This window comes from Panthera leo, chromosome B2, assembly GCF_018350215.1.
Source record: "Panthera leo isolate Ple1 chromosome B2, P.leo_Ple1_pat1.1, whole genome shotgun sequence".
NCBI lineage: Eukaryota > Metazoa > Chordata > Mammalia > Carnivora > Felidae > Panthera > Panthera leo.
Genome location: NC_056683.1, coordinates 82,918,779 through 82,935,811, shown reverse-complemented (window position 1 = coordinate 82,935,811; position 17,033 = coordinate 82,918,779). Strand labels below are relative to the sequence as shown.

At 37.1% G+C, this 17,033-nt stretch overlaps 1 long non-coding RNA gene across 3 annotated transcripts in view; it reads left to right on the top strand.

Annotated features, from left to right (window-relative positions):
- LOC122220186 overlaps positions 1–16,622 on the top strand; it is a 159,069-nt gene extending 142,447 nt beyond the window's left edge. For all 3 annotated transcript variants that reach the window (XR_006202714.1, XR_006202712.1, XR_006202713.1), the window contains one exon: positions 16,552–16,622. This is a non-coding gene — a long non-coding RNA (uncharacterized LOC122220186). The remainder of the gene's footprint in view (positions 1–16,551) is intronic.
- Positions 16,623–17,033: the final 411 nt, after the last annotated feature.

Sequence of the window (17,033 nt, the reverse complement as noted above, 5' to 3'; positions counted from 1 at the left end):
TGAACATTTTCATGTTTCATAATGTTGGGAGTTGTTTGGGAGGCATCCTTCAACTAATATCAGTACAGTAGAATCGTTCTTAAAATACTCAAAATAGTTTCAATGATTTTGAAGTAATGATCTCCTTCATCTCATTTTAGCTTTATTAGCTTGGGTTTTATAAACATTTTGTTTTGTTTATGCTATGGACTGAATAGTATGCCCCCCCCAAAAAATTTATGTGTTGAAGCACTAAACCTCTATGTGACTATTTTTGGACATAGGATTTTTAGAAGGTGATTAAGGTTCAATGAGGTCATAGGGGTAGTTCCCTGAGCTGATAAGATTAGTGTCCCTGTAAGAAGAGACAGCAGAGAGCATTTTTTTTCTACCTCTCCTTCCCCGTTGGCTGTGTGAAGATGTGCTATAAGAAGGTAGCCATCCACAGGCCACGAGGTGAGCTCTCACCAGAGACTGAACTTGGAGTACTTTGATCTGGGACTTCTAGCCTCCAGAACTTGAAGAAAATAAATTTAAACAATGCCATCCAGGGATCCCTAGGTGGCTCAGTTTTGGTTGAGTGATTCTTGATTTCAGCTCAGCTCATGATCTCCTGGTTCGTAGGCTTGAGCCCTATGTCAGGCTCCATGCTGACAGTGTGGAGCCTCCTTAGGATTCTCTCTCTCTCCCTCTCTCTGCCCCTCCCCTACTCACTCACTCTCTCTGTCTCTCATAATAAATAAATAAACTTAAAATAAATACTCCATCCAGTATGGAATTTTTTAGGGCAGCCCAAACACACTAAGACAGTTCATTAAAAAGTTGAATTTTTTTCCTTAGTTCAGAGCAAAGTCCTCACTTTTGTTGAAATCAGTTCATACTGCATAGTGTCCAAAGAAAAAAGGTCAAGGAAAGTGGCACTTGAAATGTAATATTACCCTTTCCCATTTAGTCTACCAGAGGTCTTAGAAAATGGCCAACCCAGATCAGAAATGGAACCTTCTCATCAAGTATATTGTGTGTTAATTTTCGACTGATTTGCACATATTTTGCTCTTTGCTCTCTGAATGAGCACTTCCTTTGGAGTGACTGTCTCCTCTGACAGTGACATACAAATATTTGATTTAAATTTAATGCTCTAAACAGCTCACAACACTCATGGTAATAAATATATCTATGGTATTTATATTCACAAAATTTTTATTCCCTTGACTATATTCCAACTAAGCGTGAACCATGATGTATGAACTGACTCCTTTCCACTCCCATCTGCCATCTTTTCTTCTACCAGGAATATATCTCTTTACAAAAATTTCAGCTTCTGTCCCAGAAGTCCTGACGTTTCAGAGTCTTTATTTAGTTCTGCTTTTATACAAAGATATTTTGAAATGGTAATATCACTTGTAAAGAGTCCTTCCTTCCTCTGGGACTAGTAATCGTGTTTTGTATTGTTTCTGAAGTGCAACATGGGAAAGAGGTAATCTATCTTTCAGGCTGAATGCTTTCATTGTCACTGGTTTTCATTTTTCACACAGACTTTGACATATTTCAGTATTGTTGGTGGTGATGTTGTGAAAAAGCTAGGAGGCTGGTTTCTAAACATCCCTGGCTTCCCCCTCTTTTTCCTTTCATATAAAAATTGTAAAACTTAACAGGTGATGACTAGCTTAGTAGTGTTGTTTTTTTTGAAATTCTTCGTGAACCTTGTACTTTGGCTGGTATTGATTTTTTTTGCCATTATCAGTGCAGTGGACTGAGTCTTTGGTGTGCATTATCCTTCAAAGATCAATATGTAACTTTTCCTATAGAACAACTTAAATTTGGGGATAGAATTCAATGATCCAGGAGATATAAGTGAAATTATACCACAATAATTATTTGGTAGATGTTTAATAAGGTTATGAAAAATTATGAAGATAAACACTAAATAGCTTTATAATCTTGTATATCAAAATGTGGAGTTCTGTTTTCTGATCTTTTCATAAATCAAAAAAAATTATGCCTGTCTGCATAGTGAGACATAGAGATTCATACAGAGAATATAATTACCTGGGCACTTGAGTGGCTCATTCGGTTAAGCTTCTGACTTCAGCTCAGGTCACGATTTCATGGTTCATGGGCTTGAGCCCCGCATCAGGCTCTGTGCTGACGGCTCGGAGCCTGGAGCCTGCTTCGGATTCTGTGTCTCCCTCTCTCTGCCCCTCCCTCTCTCTCTCTCTCTCAAAAATGAATAAACATTAAAAAAAAGAAATTTTCAAAGAATATAATTATCATCTAAGTTTTCATCTTACCTGAAAAAGCAGCTCTTATTTTAAAAGTGATAACATCTTTGTGACAAAATAATAAAAGAAATGATTGTAGCATTTTGGGAATGAATAATAGACAATAATTATTGTTCTATAATTGCATTACTTTTAAACAATGAGCATAGATGTCTCAATTGACCCTTAATTTTACTAGTGTTATTTTCATGCTAACTTTTCACAAGTATTTACAATGATTAGAGTAAGTAACATTTTATTTTTCATTATTTGCATCTTTAATTACAAATGCTATGGCCTAAGACTTTTCAATTTTATATTTATTTTCATAAGTACTATGACACAAATTTTACCTAGGATTTTAGGATGTGTAGTTGATTCCAGTGGCAACAATCAAACAATCACAACCAGATGTGCTGTGTTCTTTTTACATAATCAAATTTGTGGCCTACAGTCTAATAAAAGCATATTGCCATTTGTTCATATTTTCTTTATTTTTACCTACGGATATAGCTTGCTATAGCATTTCTTTGGCCCACATCAATTTTATCATGTAAAATATTGGGGTATTTCATATCTACTTATGTTATAATATTGCACCATTCCATAACTTGTGCTATGTTGCTTTGTTCATTTCTTCACTGTGACACAAAAAATGGGAGTTACGATTCTTTAGATTCATGGTTACTCTAAATGAGAATCCCACAAACAGAATATTTTTTTTAAATTTATTTATTTATTTAAAAAAGTGTTATTGCTTTATTTTTAAGACAGAGAGAGACAGAGCATGAGTAGGGATGGGGCAGAGAGAGAGGGAGACACAGAATCTGAAGCAGGCTCCAGGCTCTGAGCTGTCAGCACAGAGCCCGAGCTGGGGGTCGAACTCACAAACTGTGAGATCATGACCTGAGCCGAAGTCGGACGTTCAACCCACTGAGCCACCTGGGCGCCCCTATTTATTTATTTATTTTTGAGAGAGAGACAGCATGTGAGCAGGGAAGGATGGTTTTCCTTTCAAACCATATAGAGGAATTCCACCTCAATTTAAAAATGTGAGCTCCTGAAAATCAGACACAGCTAAAAGGTTGTATTTATTATAGGATCTAGTACATTCTGATTTATCTATAAAATGATCTCAAATTCAGATCAAATAACTGAGGAAGCCTTTGGCAAATATGCATAGAAGGCCAGAAACAGGTCTTACGCTACAGACATTGCCTCGATTGTTTATTGTTCCATATCAAATGTATCTTTAGCGAATATATATTATGTTTTAGGTTGCAAAGATGTGGAAACTAATAGGTCAATGTTTTTAAACTTAAAACTTGTGGAGTTCGGGTGTTTGAGAGGATGCTTACATAAACAGGCATGTAGGAAAGTGTTTATAAATTTCCTCAGAAGATTAATGTGACATGCCTCTAGAATACACCAATGTTCATGGTAGTATTAGTCACAATAGCCAAATGGTGGAAACAACCGAAATGTGCGCCAATGGATGAATGGATATATAAAATATGGCGTATCCATTCAGTGGAATATTATTGTCTTAAAAGAACTAAGTTCTGATGCCTGCTAGCATACGTTTGAAACTTAAAAACATTATCCTTGTGACATAAGCCAGACAGAGAAAGACAAATATTTTATAATTCCACTTATGTGAGGTACCTAGAATAATCCAATTCATAGGGATGGAAAGTAGAATAGTGGTTACCAGGAGCTGTGGGGAGGGGAGAATAGAGAGTTATTGTTATCGCTTAATGGGTATCGACTTTGTATTTGGGATGATGAAAAAATTCTGGAGACGGATGGTGGTGATGGCTGCAAAGGGATGTGAATGTACTTAATTCCACTGAATTGGACACTTGGTTACCATGGTAAACTTCATGTTAAATCTATGATACCACAGTGAATTTTAAAAAGTTAAAGAAAAAACAAATCCTGTGAGCCGTAGAGGAGCACACAGACTTTCTGCAAGAGTCGGTGCAAGCTGCGTGTAGAGTGGCTAGTTGTGAAGCCGAACAGGATTTTGCTGGGTAGACACAAAGAGAATGGGCAGTTCCTGAAGAGCAGCAAGAGTCTCAATGGCAGGGAGATATGCAAAAGCATAACAACATTTTAGAATCCCAAATAGTTCTTTGTGACAGGAGAGGCACGCTTGTCTATGAAGAAATGGAAGGAATTAAATATGGAAAACGTTAGCTAGGATCAGGTCAGAAAGAATGTCTGTGGCCGATTGTCTTTTCCAAAGACAATGATGCTATTTCCTGTCTCGTGTATTCTTACGCAAGCTTGTCATTCCTCTCCCAAGAAAGGGACTCTAATTCCTTTCCCTCTGAATCGAGGAAGATCTGTGAGCTGCTTGTAGACAATGGAACGTTGCATCAGTAATGTTCAGGATTTCTGTAAGACTTCTCAAAGGCATAAAAAGTGAATCAACTTTCACACAATCCCCCAGAAACATTGCTCTTGGAGACTTCAGCCACATTGTCAGCCATGCGACTGTGCAGTGGCCACCATACTGTGCGAAAACCCAAACAGACCCCACACAGAGAGGCCCTGAGACCGCATCCGGAGGGGTAGCAGCTTAGCTCTCAGCTGCACCAGCCCCTCACTCTGCTAGTTTTAACCTCTGTCTGCCTGCAACTTCATGAGAGATCCTGAGCCTATACTGTGGAGCCAAACCCTTCCCCAATTCCTGACCCACAGAAACCATCACAGGCAATAAAATGATTGCTGTTTTAAGCTACGGAGTTTGGAGGTGATTTGTTACACAATACACAGCAGTCGTTAACCTGAACAATGTCATATGTCAGGGTTTGGAGTTTGAACCTCACTACTCTCTATGTTATGTGCACACCTTGCTTTTTACCTTTGTTCATACTCCTTTCTTTGCCTGGAACGCTATCCACCAGGATTACTGTACATTAAAAGTCTTTATATTCTTTAAGGCTCAGTCACAAGATATGCCTTCATTATTCTGACTCTCATAGCTGAAAATCATTGTTCCTTCTCTGAATAATAGTATTTGTTTTTATGGTACAGGTGGCGTTTATTGCATCTTATACCAGTTTTTGATTATCCATGTTACCCTTTAAGAGAATGTGATAGACTTGAGGTCATGCACAGTATTGTACATATCTTTCTGGTCTATGCCCTGTCTGGCACTGTGCTTTAGAGTTCCTATGCTAAAACTGAAAATAATTACTGAAGGGGCACCTGAGTGACTCAGTCAGTTAAATGTGCAACTCCTGATTTCAGTTCAGGTCACGATCTTAAGGTTTGCAAGTTCGAGCCCTGCATCGAAACTGCTTGAGATTCTCTCTTTCCCTCTCTCTGCCCCCCCTCTGCTTGTGCTCTCTCTCTCTCTCTCTCTCTCTCTCAAAAAAAAAAAAATAAGTATGAAAATAATTACCGAAGGTACAAAAAATACAAAGGATGCAGAAAACAGTTCTAATTTATGGAACATTATTTTCATTTATCTAGATAGTATTACTGACTGTCATAAATGTACCTTTGTTCTTCATTCACATTTAAACATGTATATATTTTAATGATGTATATTAGGTAAAGGAAACTTTCAGAAAAAAAGGGTTATTTTATTTAGCTTTTATCTAAAGCAGGTAATTTGGAAAGGTAGCCAAAATATTCAGAAAGGTCACAGAATTCTTGGGAATTCTTGTCCTAAATGTATAATCAGAACTTTTTATGTCTATGTAAACCAGACAGACTTTACTTTTAATAACAACTCATCTAAATTTTGGAAATTGTCCAGGAAAATACAGGCTGTCCTAACAGCCAAGTTTTCCACCGATTTTCTGGCAGCAGTGAATGCTGAGAAATGAATGCAGGAATTGCTTTTATATTCTAAAGCTTCATCATCCTTTAAGCTAAACAAATGACAATCAAGCACACTTCCAGCAAGTATGCTTTCCTCGGACTGACCTCAAGAAAATCATTCACGAGGCAGCAACCACACTTTTCTTTAGATTAAAAAGTCCCATTAGACTTCAGATAATTTGCAGAGTAATGAAGATATCTAGCAAGGCAACCATAAAATAATAAATGTGTCCAAGATCATCAGACTTACAAAATGCCGATCTGAGTTATACTGGGAGTTATGATTTTACATTTTCAAAGAAATTCCTATCCTTGTTCAATGCCAGCATTCGATGAAGGAAGTTTGAGAATTCACTCCTTTTTTAGATAGAAAGAGAGAGAGAGAGAGAGAGAGAGAGAGAAACAAAGAGCAATGCAAAATCTGGAATTCCTCTGCATTTCACTTATTACTTTCAAGTATAAAAACTTCAAGGTCTCAGCTACTCGTCTGTTGTGTCTAGAATTAATCTGTGAGGAGTCTGCTTGGAAAGTTGAGCCTTGAGATGAAATCAGTTTAATTTATAATGCAGGTTGGAGGGGAGATGGGAGGAGTACAGGGAAGGCCAGTTACATCAACAACATTTACGGAGGCTAAGCGTGGCCCTGGAGGAAAAACAGCCAATGTCAGACCTTTGCTGTTCTGCCATGACATGATTGTGATGGTAGAAAAACCTAGGGACAGGCTGATGCACAATACTTGGCCTTGCTTTAATAGACTTCAATTCCTCGGAAGCTTAAAGAACACAAGATGGTAAAACTATTGAGAAAGAGTGAGTTTTACTGTCTCAATAAAATCTTTCTTCTATAGTTTCCCCTTGCCCTCACTTATTTCTTCTAGAAGTTGATTTTTTTTTTTAACTGCAATATAAAAATCATCTGATTTGCATTTTCCTTCCAGGGTGTGAAACACCACCTACTTCAAATGTACTTACCATGTCTATCTATACTGATGATGGTTATATGAGATTATCTCACGTCTCATTCTCTACTTCCCAAAGTTAACACAAATGAAGAAAATTCAAGGATAGAATAAATAAAGAAAACAATAGATAAGAGATATTCTCTGTGAGAGTCTTGGGATGGCGTCAGTTAAAATCCTATGTGTTCTCTGAGGGAGGTCTGTACATTAAACTATTGCTATATCAGTGGTCTTATTTGCCTATTTAGTCCTTCTTGAAGAAAGTGCGAAGATAGGTTAAAACTATAGAGATTATAGTGAATGTTTTAGAAAAACATAAAAAAATGCTTAGCAAAGTGCACTTGAAGAATTGAATTATATTACAGAAGGAAGCATTGGGGATATTCAGTTTTAACATTATTATTTTTGAAGACACTACCTTTTCTACAAATGCAAGATAGACAATCCTAGTGATTATATTTTATATCTTCTGTTTACGTGCACATGATTTGTTGGCTTAAGATTTCTAAATATCACTGTAAATTATTTGACAAAAGATATAATTCAAGGTATCATTCCTGTGAGATCACTATTAACATTTTAAAACTAAAAGGGAAGAAGATTATCAGCAGAGATATTCAAAGGGAGGAAGAGAAATAAGTTAGAGATCAAGTTTAGTTGCTCTGAACCTCTTGCCCTCCTAAACCAGTCTTTGGTTATAATGTCGTAAGCTTGTGATTTATAAAGACACTCAAGATCAAATATTCTGGAAATAGATATTGAGTTTACTTTTTTTCTTTTAGATTTTGTAATGTTTTGTCCCTGTATCTGTGCCACTAAATATTGTTAAAAGTACTGAATGAAAGGAGATCTAGCAACAAGGTTCTCAAGTTAAATACTGACGTTTATTGTAAATTAAAAAAAATGGTTTCGAAATGAGTTTTATTCCAGATTTTACTGGTACTCAAGATAGGCGCAAAAATCTTTTAAATTCTGAAGGGACTTTCTAGAAAGATATGGTCATTTAGACAATTTTAAACTTGTAACCGAATCATTTGATTGTGGCTTTTTCGCGAGGAGAGTCCCTTGGCCATCATCTCGGTGTCACTATTGCCAGGATGTGATGGGCTTTCTGTTCTCTGTGAATGCTGCCCCTAGAGATAAGCAATAGGGCAACCCTGACGGTGGGGCTCAGGAGAGATAGATACCCCTATCTGCAAATATCGACATCATTTGGAATTACTGACAATTGCCTTTGTACTTACATAATGGAATTATTGTAAGAAATGTTATCTTGGGAATTTTAATAGAAAGGATTATAACTTTAAAATCTGCATGAAATTTATTATGCATTATTATGAAATTATTTCTGAATTACCTAGGGAAATTTGGAATTATTTCTGAATTGCCGAGGGAAATTTGAAATAGGCCCTATGGGAATTCTCTTGAAAATCAGTTTTACTCTTCAAGATAGGGATGGGACAGGGGCAGGCATGGGGAAGAAGAGTTGAAACAGTGGTCAAATAAGTCATTCCCAGGTAAGAAGTAGGACACCTAACAACTGTTATCTTTTTAAGAACTGAAAGACATCCATTGCCATGGCAAAGTGTTCTATGTATAAAACTCACATTGGAAAATCACTATGTCTTGATTGCATTCATCTACCCATCAGGGATTTATAACTGAGATATAAATATTTCATTGAATTTTTAATAAAACCTTAATGTGCATGATATACAGAGAGTACACTACTACTTGAAAGCCCTGATATATGGAAACTCCAGCAGTTTTGAGGTGGATCAATAAATTTCATGACTTTGTGTTATGAGGGTTTAGTATCATCTTGTCATTTACCATCCATTTCTTAAAAGAAAATAACTACGATTAGAGTCCTGGGCTGTATTTTTGGTAAGAAACCAAATATCGCCCAGACACATCACTGTTCTCTGGGGCTATCTGCAGTATCCAATACGTCTGTTGCCTGATACATTATTTTGTTTTTGTTTTTGTTTTTGTTTTTGTTTTTTTATTTCAGTTTTGCTCAGATTAAAAGCAGGACAATGGAATACAGCATACTTCTTTGCTATGTCATAAGACAAGATGGTAAATAGAGCCAGAAAATTACTCTATGAGGAACTAGAGTTTTGGGAGTACATCTAAGACGATGCAATGGGTCAGATTTTACGATACCAAGTAACAAGAGCCCATGAGTTGCAAGCCCCCTTATTAACGGCACACGAGAAATAAAATCACAATGCTTCTAATGACTTCGGTTGGAGAGTCGTCTTAGGATGAATTCATTCATCTGTAAAATGAGAGCCTTGAACTGGACTAAGTTCTTTTCTTGTTCCAAATGCTTTTTCCCCCATGTTTGTGCATAGGAGCCATACACGAAATTTAAACCGTAGAAGGAGCTTTAGAGGAAAGATTTCAAATCCCTTGAGAGATTCTATTTCATTTTCCACCTTTAGAACAAAGGCCCTGTAAATAGTATAAATTCATAGTCCAGGAGAAACCAATGAGCTGATGTATTGTGAAAGTTTTCCTTACAATGTCTATTTTATTGTTCAAAATTGAAGAGATTTTCTAGAATTCAGAATCTGGCTGGTCTATCAGTAGACTTATGTTTTAATGAGATTCTAAAAATTTATGTGTGATGCTCTTTGCCCTGTAAATTAGATAGCATTGCAAAGCACTTCACTGAAAAATATAAATTATTTACATACTTCATTTATCTTGACCTAAATTACTAAATGGGCCTAGTGTGTTTGCATAGATATTCGCCCTTGCTCTCTCTCTCTCTCTCTCTCTCTTTTCTTTTCTTTTCTTTTTCTCTTCTTTTTTTTTTTTAATAAAATGTCATAAGCTGAGAGGAGCTAGCTAAACACCTACACTTTCAGCCATGGTGTTTTGTTCTTTGAGTAATGGGTATTAATTCTATAAGGTCACCTGAATTATATAATATGAAAAAAACACTTCCTGTATACTGTGCCAACCTCAATTGGTTTACACACTCTGTTGACATCATTTTGGAGATTAACCAATTTTTATCATTGGATTTTATGTATTTCCCAGGAGATTAAATGTTGGACTGGCTCTTATTAAGTTTTTAAGGTATTTCTTAAGACCTTTAATGATTTATCTTGACTAAGTTTATTTTTGTATCATAAAATCTGGAGATTTTGAAGGAAGTAAACTGAGATTTGAAGGAAGTAAACTGTTCAGATTAAAGCAATCATCAGATTTAAATACTACCAATTCAGTTTTAATTTTAAATTATTCACTGCATTATTGAAACAAAAAAGCCAATATAAGTTTTTCTTACTTGAGTACCCTACCCTTGATTCCTTCTAATTCATTGTGAACCTACCTAATGTTAGTCAGGAGGTGGTTTCTAGTGTTCTTAGGAAGAAAAGAGTTTACTGGGAAAAACAAAAGGTATTTCTAATTTAATTATTCTCTTGAAGTAAGCTTTAAGACTCTTTTTAAATAAGTATCATATTCAGTTTTTCCTTTAGACTTATTTAAAGCTTAAGTTTCTTTTATATGTATTGAGGGTGTGTTCTCTGGGGCAAAGAATGTGATAGTGAATCTAGGATTGATTGGATGGATAGCCTCAATTAAATGGGGGAGAATGATTTTTTAAAAAGCATTCTCAGGCTTAGCACATGGTTGGCACTTCATAGCTATTCAAAGGTGTTAGACTATTGAATGGATGGTCGTGCTCAAGGAATTTGATTTTCTTGGTTAAGCCACATGGTCTGTACATTTACATAAGTAGCAGTATTGTTGTCATTGTCTTAGTTTTTATTTTACTGACCATACTTTGTATCTGCCTGTAAAGATGGGACCTACATGGACAGCATTAAGTGATGATTCTTCAGTATTAAACTCACATGAACATGGATATGACTCACATTTGGAGCTTTCAGGAGGTAATTCTCAAGGGTGTATGTATCCCCATCACTCCTTGTCACAGCGCTGCAATAGCTAAACCAATCTAGCTGATGATAGTTTGTGCTACCTTCAGCAATGCTTGGGAGAAAAAGAGATTAAGTAGTCATTATCGTGATTTTGGTCCCTGGGAAACAGAGAAAATAGATGAAGTAGACTTTTGGACTAATTAGGAGGCTAGGTGACACTCAGTGATGTGCTCCCATAAGGGAAACAGCAAAGATGACCAAGACACTTTACTATCTCCAGAAGCACTGAAACTGGCAACTAGGAAAAGATTTACTTTTCGGGGTAATCTACTTTAATCATTCTAAGGGAATGAGAGTTTTGTTGAGGATGGGAGGGAAAAGTTTATTTCAGAACTGAAAGGAAGACAGATGGAGAAGGAGGGAGGTAAAACTAACGTGGGTTGCAAGGGTGGTAGGTGTTTGAACTACTTTAGTGGTTATTGAACCCTAGTCATTTGGGCTTCACTCCCCAACTCCCTTTACATGTCCTCGAGGAAAGAGACGAAGCAATGGGAGGGACTTAGCAAGCAAAATGTAAGCACTTAGTGAAGTCATTTCTTTCTCCTATTCTTTGGTACTATTTTTGTATCTCGAGGCTCAGCTCGGGTACTTCTCCAGCACCAATCATTCCTTCTTGGGTCCTCTAACAGACGGAATTCTAACCTATTTCTTATTTTTGCATTCATTTAAGATTTTTAGGGAAATTTCATCACATTAACTAAGGAGAATCAGTTTTCAATAATTACCAAGGTAAAGCATTTCCAAACTCATAAAAATAAATCCTGACATTAGGGATTAAAGTTGTTCTCCATACAAAGGAAATTACAATTGACCTTGTATTGATTAATTATCACTAGCTATTACCTCTCCTATATTTGCTCAACTTGATGCATTGACTTAAAAGATTTCAAGAGTGGGGTTCCTACTTTGAGAGATGTTTGTTTGTTTGTTTGTTTGTTTGTTTGTTTTGGTCGATATTCCTCACAGATTGTAGACTGACCAGGGTAGGGAACTTGTCTGTTTCTTTACCAACACATACACATACCCAGGCCAGTGCTGCACATGGTAGAACATGACCTTAAAGGAAGCAGATGCTGAAGCCAGACCTCCTGAGTTGGCTGTGATTCTGCCATCTTGTGACCTTGAGTGTCTAATATCTGTCTCCGAACAATGAGATACTGAGCGTCTCATTAATAGTCTGGTACCAAATGGGATAATGATATAGTTTTTACCTTGCAAAGTGGTTGTAAAAGCTCAAGGATTTAAACATTCAAAGCCCTTAGAAACCTCCCTGACATGCTGGCATCTTTATTTTTGCTGTTATCATGGGTGGTGTGGGTGATGGTAGCACTTAATAACTAAGAAAGGGAGGGAAGATCAGTGTTTTCACAGACTTGTAAGAGTTACATAAGATAATATATAACAAAAGGAGAAACTGCTAATCACCACTGACAAGGATATTCCATATTAGGAATTAGTGTCAAGAATCTTTGCCTTTCTCTGTTCTCACAGTGCTGGTGGACGTATAGGACTTCACACACACTTGGCCCCCACCTCGAATACATCTAAATACCTTCTCTTCCTGACACACTCTCAAAAATGCCTTAGAGCCTTGGCAAATATCCTTTCCTTATGACTTCACCTCAGTCATTTCATCCACTCCCAAAGTATTGTCCATATCATGCTTAGCTGCAGCTTTTCTAATGGTGATGTGTAAAATGCTCATGTGAGATGATTAATAGGTGTTTTGTTTCTTAAATGTTTTCACTTGCGAGTCTGGCACACTGGACTTGACTCCTGAAGCTGCTCTTGCCATCTGTAATGTGTTAATGTACTTGGAAGTTTTTTATTTAACTCAAGTAATAGGTTTATTTTCCAAGTTTACTTCAGCCTGTAAGTAACCCTTTTTAATGCTTGAGAACATCATCGAATAAGTCTTGGACAAGTGTAAAATGTGGATTATTCCAATAATTTGATTATATGATTTCTGCTTTCCTCAAAGGAAAGTAACCTGTGTTTATACCTTTCTGTACTTCTGTTGCCCAATTAATGTATGGAATTTATGGACACTTTATTCAATAATGATTGAGATTTAATTATATGCTAGACCAACTATAAGGCCCTGGAGATACAAAGATAAACATAATATGACCCAAACCCAGTTGAATTTATTTTCTAAAGGAGTGCTTCTCATAAAGTCTTCATGAAAATATGCATTGTTGTAAACCTGTACTTCTGAGGGATTTATTCAGTGGATTGGCAGAAAGCAGTCGTTTCTTGGGAGCTCACCCTGGTGTATTAATTAGGGCTTTTCCTTTTCACAAGAAACCCCCAAACTAAGTTGCAAAAGACAAGTGGCAAAACAAAAATATGCTCAACTTGCCTTATGCAAAAACCGAAAATTTTACCCAACAAAATGGGAAAGTCTAGGCATGGTTAGTGCAAGGTCTTCGAATAAGGGAATCATCTCTCCCTGTTGGCTACTTATTGTCCCTTTGTTGGCTTAATTCTTAAATGGGCTCTCCCATTCTAGAAGCCCTAACCAGATTTTTGTGTACATTCTCACAGTAAAGCAGCACAAGAGGAAAGAGAACTTTTATCTCCTGATTGTTGTAGTATAGGCCCTGGAATTCAGTTTCGTTGACTTGACTTTGGGCACATGCCTGCCCGTAAAGCTGTTCCATAGCTTCAAGCTCACTTCAATTACATAGATGTAGGGTGAAGAAGTGGTAAATTTCCAAGGAAAACCAAGGTGCTAATTCCCAACACCCCAACTCAAAAGAAAAAAAAAAAAAAAAAAAACAGAAAGAAAGGAAATAAAAGGGTTGAATAAATGCCAAATTGGCAAATCCTACTGATATCCATGTTAGCTGGTATATCAGATGGCCTGATAAATTAAACCTAGATGTAGTAAACATTCTTATAAGACTATTGTGTATGCATATGAAAGAAATAATTTAAATGTTTTCTAAATAAAGATTTCAAATAGCGATAATATTTTGTCTTATTTCTTATATAGTTTCTGTGTCAAGATCAAGACAGTAAAAAAAAAATATTTAAGAAAATATTTCTATGTGAATTGAATGATTGCAATTTATACCCAAATTTTACAGCTGAATATATTTTTTTTTTTAGAAAAGAGAAACCAAGTGACCCAATGCATACTGTTGGCAGCTTGTGTTTGTACTGTATTTATTCACCTCCAGGGAAATAGTTACAGACTACTGAGGAAATTATCATTTTTGCCTCATTATAATAAGGATGCCATCAGAAAACAAAGTGGTGATATGTTCAAATATATATTCCTACATGGGTAGCACATGGACAACTTAGGTCCTGACCCAACAAATAAAATAAATCATTCTCTATCCTTTGCTTCCTTTCATTCTGACAACTATAATATAATTTGTGTGGTTATCAGAACGTCCTGATGGTTTTTACTTTTTTGAATATCACAAATTTAATGCTATGTTTCTATGATTTTAGCCAGCACACATGTCCATGGGAAGACCTGATTCAGGAAACACACATATTCAAATTTGATTATAATGTCGGGAGAAGAAAAAAAATCCAGCTTTAGTTAGTTTTTGCAATTATAAACTGCCTTCTTTGCTAAATTACTATTCACCTACTTCTGAAGGAAAACAACAAAAACAAACGTACACAAATAGCTAAACACAAGTTCTCCTTCAAGACCTACTGCTGAACTGTGTCTTATTTCTTTCATACACTGCTTGAAAATGCAACAAATGCCAAGTGCTGAATGTACAGAAAATACTTTGGTTGTTGTTTTCAGTGTATTAGTTTACAATTTATATCCCAAAGGATTGTGGTTTTGTTGCTAGTGGGAGGGGCTATCAGTACTGGGAAATAACATTAGAAATCGAATGTTTGCACTTAGGCATGGGAAAGGCATCTGAAAACAAAGTTTCCGCTTCCAAAATGCAACAGTAGCATAGAGTTGGTTGAAATTTGCACAGGAAATCAAGAATTACAATAAATTCAGTGGTTGGGGAGAAAATCAATCCATGTTTGCAGCTGATGCCACTTTGAAAATTCTACCCCATTTAAGAAATATTAAACGAATAGGAGGACAAGAGAAGAGAAGAGGTGGAGGGAAGGCTTATAGTGAAATATGCTTTACATTTCAAATAAAAGGATCTCTTGAAGGTCTGGTTGAGATGACGTTAGCAATTTCCCCATGTTACAACATCTAATCCTCAGTCTTGCAGGCTTCAGTTCTTGTCAGAGCCCTAGAATAGATTCTATTCAGACTGAATTACAATTAATACGCACATAAAATTCTGCTACTACCACAAGATAACACCCAACACATGGAAAGATAGTTTAATAATTAACATTTTTATGTGCATACCATACCTGTTCTGTTTGTTACCAGTCTTGTGATTCCATGTCTCAATCCTGCTCATCAGGACTTTCTTCCTTCAATATGACTTGCTTCCTCTGTGACCATTAACAGCCCATTCAAAGCTCTTTCTGACCCAATCTTTTCTGTCTTTGCCACCTGATCAATAGTTTACTTGCTGCTCAGATTACAGGTTAGCTTTTCTATCTGTACAAGTACCCACAGCACTGACTCCATCTTTGGCCGTCCATCTTGTTCACGCCCTTTTAATTATTTCCCTCGGGGCTATGTGTTCTGGGCCCCTGGAGGTTCAAATATACGCCCTGACCTGCATGTGCAGAGGCGTGTTCTGAGCGTCCCGCAAGGGGTGCACAGAAAGCGTCACTTTAGCTAACTAGCAGAGCTAGTTAGAGGGGACTGGTGCACAGGTGGCGCCACTCTAGATAACTACCCTTTGACCTCCCCACAATGCCCCTCGTCTGTAAAACCTGTGGGTGAAGGCCCGGGTCTGGGGTGAAGCAGAGTTGTGTAGCGGCTTCCATCGTTTTCTCCCACCCGTTTGCCCCTGGCAGAAAGTTACCTTGGATAAAGCTCAATGCAAGTGGTATGGAGTGGCTTGCTTCCTTTCTCGGTCCCAAAGTGCCCTCTCAGTCTGGAGGACGCTTTACTGGCCCTCCTCCGCTTTCCAACAATATTGAAGAAAATGCCTCACTGCCCCTCCACCCCACCCGCCCAAACTCTGTCGTGGCTGATTTGTACTCCTATGGTGCTGCCGTTCTTCTGCCACAATGAATTGCACTACTGGACTGTATTATAATTGCTTTTTAATTACCCGATTCTCAAACCAAATTGGAAGCTCTGTGAGAGCCAGAAATGTGCCCATTAGGGCCACACTTGTACCTCCAGCAGCTAATGTAGCAACTACAGTGTTAAATGAAATGGTAACAGCGTGTAATTAAAAAAAAAAAAATTTCCAGATGCAGAGTGGATTATTCACGCATGCCATTAAATTAGAGACAAAACTGAGTCTTTTCTGAACTGTTAGAAGAAAACAACCTGAAATTTTGGATTGTTCTCTGTACTGCAGATCTGGAAGGAGCATCATGAACTTCCTATCCATCCTGGCTTTCTGCTAAAGAGAAATGTAAAAAGTCGAGAATTCTTCAGGATGCCTTTCTTTCATATGCTTTTCTATTTCTCTCTTGGCAGCACTAGGTGCGCATGGGCCTGGCAGGACCAGTGGACTGATACCTCCTCTGAACCAGTGTCCTTCATTTGGGGAAAGAGTTTAGCCACGTGGTGTATTGCAGCAGGTAAGCCCTTAAATGATTTCATATGTTTGTAGTTCAAACTGTGATTCCACACATCTCAGCACTCACCCGATGGGACAAGACACAGAAGCCTTTTGGAAAGAACCCCTGTGATTATGTTTCTGTTTCTATTATTTGCAGTGAAACTCTTAGGAATTTAGAATTTCAGCATCCATCCCTAAAATTAAAGTGTGTCCTTTCTCCAGTTTTAGATCTTTCCAGGAAAAAAAAATACTCCTTAACTACAGTTGATACCTACATTGTAACACATTGTCTAGTTACTGGCAAAGGAGAAAGATCTAAAGAGGCTTCAGTTTTGCCCCTGAAAGTAAAGGAGCAGTACATAATAAGTAACACAGATTTCAGTTTGTAGATTTTTTT